Consider the following 10,628-nt stretch of genomic DNA (forward strand, 5'->3'; position numbering starts at 1 on the left):
CTTCCACTCCGCAGCGCAGCTTGCCCCCAATTATGCTAATCTATTCTAAGGAGTGTTTGATAAGTGACCGGCCTGCAGGAGCTGCAAAAATGTTTGTGTGTCGGAAATCAGCGACATGAATAAATGAGCGCCAGCCAATCAGGGCTTGCGAGTCCAACAAAAGAGCAAAAGAGATTTATGGATCTCCGCAACTGTTTTTTTTTTTTACAAAGTGGGATCTCTGACGGCTTAAAGGGAACTTTCACAAAAGAAACTAAGGATGCACCAATGCCAGTTTTTTTTTTACCGGTGAGTACGAGTACCGATTGAACAAACGAAACCCGCGCTCAAATCTTCATGCAGACTAAGATAACTGAAACTGTCATTCGTAGAGGTGCAGCCCGTAACCCCCCTGGCGGTATTCCCGAGTGTAGCTCGGGGTAAAGTTTCAGCACCACAAGCGGTAACCCCCCCGAGCTACACTCGGGAATACACTGCAGCTTTGCTCCGGGATCTCTTCTTCACTTACCTTGTCCTGCGCTCCTGCGATGTCCCTCCTGCAGTGTCCCCTGCAGGGGTGGACTGACAACTCATGGGGCCCCTGGGCAATAGGGGATCATGGGGCCCCTGTGTCCTTGCCAAACTCAAAAAAGCCTATAAAAAAGGAGGTACCAGGGGCATCTCATGAGGTCCCCTACTGACCCCGGACCCTCGGGCAGTGCCCGAGTTTCCAAATGGTCAGTCCGCCCCTGGTCCCCTGTAATGTCCTCCAGCTTTGTCCGGCGCCCTGCCTGTATTTTTACTGTTATTTCTGCCTGGAAACTGAGAAACGTCCATGGCGTCCAAAAAGCGTCCCTTTAGGTCAGACGCGGTTTTAGACCGGCTAGAGAACAGCGATAGTAAATCAGAACCACTTACAGAATTGAGTGATAATGATTAGTGGGGGAAATTCGTCATCAGACACTGAAAACGATTCTACGACTGAGCTCAGCGATGTGCGAACTTGGTGCTCTATTTCACATTTCAGTGTTTTTGGTTTGATTATATCATGGGGCCCCTGTGTCCTTGCCCAAACTCAAAAAAGCCTATGAAAAAGGTACCAGGGGCATCTCATGGGGCCCCCTACTGACCCCAGGCCCTCTTGCAGTGCCCGAGTTTCCAAATGGTCAGTCCGCCCCTGGTCCCCTGTAATGTCCTCCAGCCGATGTCGGCATCTGTCATCTGGGTTCCGTCCCCTGCGACGTCGGGATGTATGGGGGACGGAACTGGCGGGAAATTTGAAAATGACAAAAAGTGACATTCACTAAATTCACTAAAATCACATAGTATAACATTCCTGTATCCAACCATTTCACATACATTTTGTCCCGAGTGCTTTGTCCGGGGCCCTGCCTGCATTTTTACTGTTCTTTCTGCCTGGAAACTGAGAAACGTCCATGGCGTCCAAAAAGCGTCCCTTTAGGTCAGACGCGGTTTTAGACCGGCTAGAGAACAGCGATAGTAAATCAGAACCACTTGCAGAATTGAGTGATAATGATTCGTGGGGGAAATTCCTCATCAGACACTGAAAACGATTCTGCGACTTTGCTCAGCGATGTGCGAACTTGGCGCTATATTTCACAGTTCAGTGTTTTTGGTTTGATTATATTATTGAGTTAAATTTATTATTATTATATTATTATTTTTTAGGATTATTTATTCAATTATAATTTATGATTTCGTGTTTCAAGTTTTATCATCCCCGGGATGTTTAATAGACTTGTTCGGATAGATTTCAGTGAGTTATTCCTAAAAATTACAGGCCTACAATAAAAAAACAACATATTTCCATGCAAAAAAATGTACCGCTTTGAGCACAGAAATACGGACATAATCAGACTGCTAGGGAGCAGGGGCGGACTGACCATTTGGAAACTCGGGCACTGCCCGAGGGCCCGGGGTCAGTAGAGGGCCCCATGAGATGCCCCTGGTACCTTTATCATAGGCTTTTTTGAGTTTGGGCAAGGACACAGGGCCCCATGATCCCCTATTGCCCAGGGGCCCCATGAGTTGTCAGTCCGCCCTTGCATATGCCCATCCATTTGTGTGGGAATTAAACATTTTTCTCGGACTTACTTTGAACATGGGACTGACAAAAAAAAAAAAGAAATGAAGTCCATGATTACTGGTCGACCCAACTTATAGATCATATGCCAGTCTATTCATCTTGTATTCCCAGAACACTCTACTCTAATGAGGTTTTTACATTGCAATAATAATACCTATTGCTCTTCTCGAAAATCATCCTGGTTATGATAAACTGTTCAAAATTCAGCCACTAATCAACTTTTTTTGCTCTACCTTCAAGGAAATGTTTGCTCCCGACAAAATTATTTGTGTGGATGAATCCCTAGTCCACTTCACCGGAACACTTGGCATTAAACATTACATCCCTAGTAAATGGGCCAAATATGGGGTAAAATTCTACAAGGCATGAAACAGGGCCACGGGATATACCTTCAACCTCAACATTTATGAGGGAAAGAACAACCAGCTAGAATATTCTATTTATGTGGGGACAAGTGGCAAAATTGTTTGGCATTTTATAGAACCACTGTTTGAGAAGGGTTATTGTGATGGAGGGTAGACAGGACAGGACACACAGAGTAGATGGCAAACGCACAAAGCTTTATTAAGGCAAACAGATGACAGTCACTGAATAGGGAAGTTCGCAGGGAGGGGGAATACGCCAGTAAAGGGTGACAAGGAGGGACCAACACTTAAAGTCCAACACCGAGAGCCAAGGAAGAGTCTCTGTAGTAAGTAATCCAACAGGGGGGTGGTGTGGGGTCAGCACAGGAACAGTTCAAGTGAGGCAGGGAGAGAGCATGTACTCACGGATCTCTGGTGGCTATCAGGCAGTCTTCCCCTGCTCTGAGGGGGGGTCCTAGGCAGGCTTGGGTCTCTGCAGAGCCTGGCCACGAAGGTCCCACCTGCAGCTCCGACGTGGCTCCAGCTTGTCTCAGGAATGCCTTTCATCCCTGCAGGAGGTGAGAGGAGCCCATTCAAAGAGCCGGGAGAGCAGGGATAGAGCAAGGGGGCTGAGAGGGGAAAGCAGCTGCGACAGTTATATATGTAGATAATTTCTACACAAGTCTCCCACTATACTATCACCTCTATCTAAAGAAAACTGTGGCCTGTTGGACCTGTGCTGGCCAACCACAAGGGCTTCCCACAAAGATTGGTCACTACAAAACTAAAACAAGACGAGGCAGCCAGTTTGCGGAATGAAGAGATACTAGCCCTAAAGTGGAGAGGTAAAAGAGATGTGGAACTTCAAACAAGAGAAGGTCCTCTCCAGAAACCAAAATGCATAGATGACTTCAACCAGTACATGGGGAGTGGATATGAACGACCAGATGTTACAGCCCTACTTAGCCACCAGAAGATCAATCTATTGGTATAAAAAGGTCGCCATCTACTTTTTTCAGGTAGCCCTGTACAATTTGGATATCATCTTATTCCTAGTGCACACAAAGATCCCTAACCTACCTGAAATACCAAGAGGACATTGTTATAGCCCTTCCTCATCTGCATGGCCATGTCCCAGAACAACTTCCCTCTGATTCAGTGACCAGCCTCCATGAAAGGCATTTCCCTAATATACTCCCTCTTACCCAACCAGGCCGCAAACCCCTCGAAAAATGCTTTGTATGTTCCAGTAATGAAATTTGCCGTGAGACCCGATACTACTGTCCCCAATGTCCCTCCTAACCAGGCCTCTGTGTTGGAAAGTGCCTCCAGATCTATCACATATCACTACACTATTAGTGAAGTATATATGAAGATAATTTTCGATTGTCCGCTATCTGCTATTTCCCTGTATGACCTGGTCTGTTTATCGACAATGTCTCTGCTTGCCCCCTGAACTGACCCCGGACAGTTTATTGATCATGCCTCTGCCTGCCGCTTGAAATATCAACCTTGTTTCTGCCTCCCACAATTGACCTCGGCCTGTTAATCGACCATGATTTTTGCCTGCCTCCTGAACTAATCTTTTGCCCTGCTACTGTATTAGTGGAATTCAAGACAACACAGGGGTCTCGCGCATGTGAGGAGCTTCAGAATAGTCTGAATTAGGGTCTGCAGACTGTAGGCTTTGAAGAGATTTGGGTGGGAAGAAGCCTTTACCCCTGGCCAAGTCCCCATGCTATGTGTTTCTGCCTGCTGCCATCTGACCATGACCTGTTAATCAACCATGCCTCTGCCTGCCACCTGAACTGACCACGCCACAGCCTGCTACCTGTACTGCCTGGTTATGGACCATGTTCATGCCTACTGCCAGGACCAATAGTTTAGCTGTGCTGACCATGTCTCTGCCTGCCACCTGAACTGACCACACCACTGCCTTCTACCTGTACTGCCTGGTTATGGACCATGTTCCTGCCTACTGCCAGGACCAATACTTTGGCTGTGCTGACCATGTCTCTGCCTGCCACCTGAACTGACCACGCCACAGCCTGCTACCTGTACTGCCTGGTTATAGACCATGTTCATGCCTACTGCCAGGACCAATACTTTGGCAGTGCTGACCATGTCTCTGCCTGCCACTTGAACTGACCAGGCCACTGCCTGCTACCTGTACTGCCTTGTTATGGACCATGTTCATGCCTACTGCCAGGACCAATACTTTGGCTGTGCTGATCATGTCTCTGCCTGCCACCTGAACTGACCACGCCACAGCCTGCTACCTGTACTTCCTGTTTATGGACCATGTTCCTGCCTACTGCCAGGACTAATACTTTGGCTGTGCTGACCATGTCTCTGCCTGCCACCTGAACTGACCATGCCACAGCCTGCTACCTGTACTGCCTGGTTATAGACCATGTTCATGCCTACTGCCAGGGCCAATACTTTGGCTGTGCTGACCATGCCTCTGCCTGCCACCTGAACTGACTGTGCCACAGTCTGCTACCTGTACTTCCTGCTTATGGACCATGTTCTTGCCTACTGCCAGGACCAATAGTTTAGCTGTGCTGACCATGTATTTGCCTGCTGCCTGGACAATTCATTTGGCTGTTGCTGACCACATCTCTCTCTGCTTCTTCAGAGAGATAGTTTCCTCTTTATTGTCAACACAGAGCTCTGGGCTGTGATTGGATATGGCCGATCTGCAGGTCCCTGCCGTGAAATATAGGCCGGAACTTGCTGACAGGATCCCTGCTGGTGGGAGGGAGGGGCGCGTATGTGCATTCTCAAAACCAAGAAGTAGACAGCGACGTACGGGTGTGTCGCTTTGCCTACAGAGGCTGCCTGTCCGCAGTACATTGTGAGCAGGCGGGCATTAAGTGGGTTTGCTCTGAAAAGTGCAAGTGTACAATCCAAACACACACGTTCCTGCATGAAGGGGTCCTGCCTGATGAAGGGGTCTTGCAAGACTCCGAAATGTTGCCTTGCTGTAACTATGTGATCGTTCATTAAAACTTTTGGACCCGTATTGGTGATCCTCGGTGTGCTGGTGACATTTTTCCTTGCTCTGAAAGGTGGTGACATTATAAAGGAATGCATGCCAGACCCATTATGCTTCAGGATTAGTAACTGGCCCTGGGTATAGAGTAAAGCACTACTCAGTCTTCCTGCTCCTCGACCTCTACGCGGCCTTTCGACACAGTCGACCACCCCCTCCTCCTTACTAAACTACACTCCCTTGGCATCAGGGGCGCTGCTCTCTCCTGGTTCTCCTCCTACCTATCCCAATCGCCCACCTCCTGAACGACATATCAGACTGGATGTTGCTCCATTTCCTCAAGTTAAACCTGTCCAAAACTGAGCTCCTGGTTTTCCCCCCAGCCCGCGCCCCCCCATCCTCTCCATCACGACTAGCAATGCCACCATCAATCCCACCCCGCAAGCCAAAGTCCTGGGTGTCACCCTGGACTCAAACCTTTCCTTCCAACCTCATGTCCAATCACTATCAAAGTCATGCAGGCTCCACCTCCGCAACATCGCCAAGATACATCTGTTCCTCACCCCAGACACCACCAAACAACTCGTACACTCCCTCATCATCTCACGCCTGGACTACTGCAACTCCCTTCTCACCGGCCTACCGAAACAAACGCTATCCCCACTCCAGTCTATCCTGAACTCGGCATCTAGACTCATCCACCTCACCAACCGCTCCACATCCGCCTCCCCCCTCTGCCAATCCCTTCACTGGCTCCCGATTGCCCAACGCATCAAATTCAAATTACTAACTCTGACCTACAAAGTCATTCACAACGCTGCCCCAAACTACCTCACCGACCTGATACCCAAATACCACCCTACCCGTGCCCTTCGCTCCTTACAGGACCTCCTACTCTCTAGCTCCCTGGTCTCCTCCTCCCACGCCCAACTCCAGGACTTCTCCAGGACTTCCCCCATCCTCTGGAATTCCCTACCCCAATCCATCAGACTGTCACCTACCCTCCTCACCTTCAGGCACACCCTGAAAACCCATCTCTTCAGGGAAGCCTACCCCATCCTCACCTAACAAACGATCTCCTCCACCCCTCCCACCACTCCATCCCCCACAGCCACTTCCTCCTGTACCACTATCCCCTCCCTCCTAGATTGTAAGCTCGAAAGAGCAGGGCCCTCGAACCCCTCGTGTATTGTATTGTTACTGTATTGTCTCATGTTCTGTCCCCCTCGCTATTGTACAGCGCTGAGCAAACCCTTTGGCGCTATATACTGTATAATACTAAATACTGTATTATAATAATAATAATAATAATAATGAAAAAAAAAAATCTTCTTGAATCAGTATGTATTGGCACCCACAGCAGATCGCCAAGGCAGTGGGTTTTGAACACGGTACGGAAAATGCGCACAGAATGCACCTTTCCCGTGCAGCACCCTGGTATGAACCGGCCCTTATTACCTATATCAGTGGTTCTCAACCTTTCTAATGCCGCGACCCCTTAATACAGTTCCTCATGTTGTGGTGACCCCCAACCATAAAATTATTTTCGTTGCTACTTCATAACTGTAATTTTGCAGTGGGAGGACTAGCGCCCCATCACTGATGTCAGTGGGATGAATAGTGTCCCATCATTGGTATCAGTGGGATGAATAGTGCCCCATCATTGGTATCAGTGGGATGAATAGTGTCCCATCGTTGGTATCAGTGGGATGAATAGTGTCCCATCGTTGGTATCAGTGGGATGAATAGTGTCCCATCATTGGTATCAGTGGGAGGAATAGTGCCCCATCGTTGGTGTCAGTGGGGGGAATAGTGTCCCATCATTGGTATCAGTGGGAGGAATAGTGTCCCATCATTGGTATCAGTGGGAGGAATAGTGCCCCATCATTGGTATCAGTGGGATGAATAGTGTCCCATCATTGGTATCAGTGAGAGGAATAGTATCCCATCGTTGGTATCAGTGGGAGGAATAGTGTCCCATCATTGGTATCAGTGGGAGGAATCGTGCCCCATCATTGGTGTCAGTGGGATGAATAGTGTCCCATCATTGGTATCAGTGGGAGGAATAGTGCCCCATCATTGGTGTCAGTGGAAGGAATAGTGCCCCATCACTGATGTCAGTGGGATGAATAGTGTCCCATCGTTGGTATCAGTGGGATGAATAGTGTCCCATCATTGGTATCAGTGGGAGGAATAGTGTCCCATCATTGGTATCAGTGGGAGGAATCGTGCCCCATCATTGGTATCAGTGGGAGGAATAGTGCCCCATCATTGGTATCAGTGGGGGGAATAGTGTCCCATCATTGGTATCAGTGGGAGGAATCGTGCCCCATCATTGGTATCAGTGGGAGGAATAGTGCCCCATCATTGGTATCAGTGGGAGGAATAGTGCCCCATCATTGGTGTCAGTGGAAGGAATAGTGCCCCATCATTGGTGTCAGTGGGAGGAATAGTGCCCCATTGTGGGTGTCAGTGGAAGGAATAGTGCCCCATTGTGGGTGTCAGTGGGAGGAATAGTGCCCCATTGTGGGTGTCATTGGGAGGAATAGTGCCACATCATTGATGTCAGTGGGAGGAATAGTGCCCCATCATTGGTGTCAGTGGGAGGAATAGTGCCCCATCATTGGTTTCAGTGGGAGGAATAGTGCCCCATCATTGGTGTCAGTGGGAGGAATAGTGCCCCATCATTGATGTCAGTGTGGTGGAGGGGGGAATAGTGACCCATCATTGGTGTCAGTGGGGGGGGGGGGGAATAGTGTCCATCGTTGCTGTCGGTGGGGGGAGGAATAGTGCCCCATTCTTGGTGTCAGTGGGGGGAGGAATAGTGCCCCATTCTTGGTGTCGGTGGGGGGAGGAATAGTGTCCCATCGTTGGTGTCAGTGGGGGGAGGAATAGTGCCCCATCGTTGGTGTCAGTGGGGGGAGGAATAGTGCCCCATCGTTGGTGTCAGTGGGGGGAGGAATAGTGCCACATCGTTGGTGTCAGTGGGGGGAGGAATAGTGCCCCATCGTTGGTGTCAGTGGGGGGAGGAATAGTGCCCCATCGTTGGTGTCAGTGGGGGGAGGAATAGTGCCCCATCGTTGGTATTAGTGACACAAATGATGGGGCACTATCCCTCCCACTGACACCAATGATACTTACCTTGCTGACTCCTGCTCCAGCCTGGGCTCGCTCTCTCCCTCTCCCATCTACAGCCTGCATACCTGGCTGCAGCAGCAAAATTTACACTTACCTGTCAGCTGTCTTCCTTCTCTGGCCGCTCTCCTCTTCACTCGCTCCTGCAGCTCCCTCGATCTTCTTTGATCTCCGCGCGCTGCCACTCGGCTCCTCCTCTCCAAGCTCCACCTCCTCGCCGGTGATTGGCCGCCTGTGTGCCTCTCCTGAGCTACAGTTCCGGTGGCCAATCAGCGGCGAGGAGGCGTAGCTGTTGAGCGATCCCGGAGGTGTGGCCAGGTTACAGGGGCAGCATATCATCCCGCCCACAGATCGCCTGAGACAGGAGCGGTGTCTCGGTTCCTAAGACACATATTTCCGATGGTCTTATGCGACCCCTGTGAAATGGTCGTTCGACCCCCAAAGGGGTCGCGACCCCCAGGTTGAGAACCGCTGACCTATATGATGTTTTTATAAATATAATGTGTTATTTGGTATATATTTCTCTTTTCTATATATACAGTACATTCTACGTGTGATAACAGCTGACGATAAAATCCTGGAGATCAGTGGTCATCTAATATTATCTTCTAGAAAATGATTCTTTTCAGGAACGTAACTTTTTTCTTTCTTTTTCTTTTCCATCTTTTAGGTTTCCCGTTCATCCGAGGTAAGAGTTCATTTGTGGTCAATGGCAGTATATGAAACAAACAGTGAAAATGAAATCATTAACAGGTAAGTTTTGAAGACGAGGAAGACAGTTACGTTGTGTCAGTTCCCGGGATGGTGATACTATAGGCGATGCTTCAGGATTGTAGCTGAGACGTTGCAAGGTTATCATCACGTGAGAACGAGGCACTAAATATTTTGTTATAATTATGTTCCCGATATCTCCTATCTCGCTGGATGAAAGAAAACACCACTTCTTAGGGAGCTGCCAGGTCATAGTTGCCAACTGTCATGGATTTCTCGAGACAGTCTTTATTCTTGAAATGATGTCCCACCCAGGGGCGGACTGACAACTCATGGGTCCCCCGGGCAATAGGGATCATGGGGCCCCTGTGTCCTTGCCCAAACTAAAAAAAGCCTATGAAAAAGGTACCAGGGGCCTCTCATGGGGCCCCCTACTGACCCCGGGCCCTTGGGCAGTGCTCGAGTTTCCAAATGGTCAGAACGTCCCTGGTCCCGCCATTGCCAAGTCCAGTGTCCCAATAAGATCAGGTTGGAGGCAGCCACAGAAAGGACTTCCTACTTCTCCAAGAAACCCATTTGCTCAGTGGGAAGGGAAGGCCGCAGCAGACTGGGCTCTTTTTTCCATTTTCGAGAGTGGTGAAATAATTCGCAGTGCCGCTGTTTCTTATTAAAGTGGAGCTCCACCCAAAAGAGGAAGTTCCGCTTTAAGGACTGCTCCCCCACTCCTCATTGAGGATTGGCACCTTTGGGGGGCGGGGGGGAGTGGGTACCCAAACTTGAGAGGTTCCCGCTCCCACTTCTGGTCCGATTGTCTAAGCCAGGGGTAGGCAACCTGCGGCTCTCTAGCTGTTGTGGAACTACATTTCCCATGAGGCATTGCAAAGATTACAAAACTGACAGTTACAGCTATGACTTGCAGAGGCATGATGGAACTTGTAGTCCTGCGCATCTCAGGTTGCCTACCCCTGGCCTAGGCAATCGGAAGCGGAAAGGTGTCCTCCCTCCCTACCTCCCTGTAGTTGTTTGGGACAGGTGACAGGTCCCAGAAGACTACAGGACCATTCACGAAGCGCAGCACTACTCGCACATGTGCAGTGGGTACCCGGCTGTGAAGGCGCAAGCAGTCACAGCCAGGTGCCCACACTGAAGATGCCTCCCTGGATCCAGGACGGCCGGTGAAACGGGCTGCAGGGGACACACCACAGGACCGAGGGACAGGTAAGTGGCTGTTTTTTAAAAGTCAGCAGCTACAGTTTTTGTAGCTGCTGACTTTTGTTTTTTGACAGGTGAGTGGAACTCCCCTTTAATAAACAAAACTCCAGGATACTTTAGTATCAATCCGCCGGATTGCTCCAGC

Source organism: Staurois parvus, unplaced genomic scaffold (assembly GCF_062004578.1).
Source record: "Staurois parvus isolate SC_StPar_1 unplaced genomic scaffold, SC_StPar_1.0 ptg001015l, whole genome shotgun sequence".
NCBI classification, from domain to species: Eukaryota; Metazoa; Chordata; class Amphibia; order Anura; family Ranidae; genus Staurois; species Staurois parvus.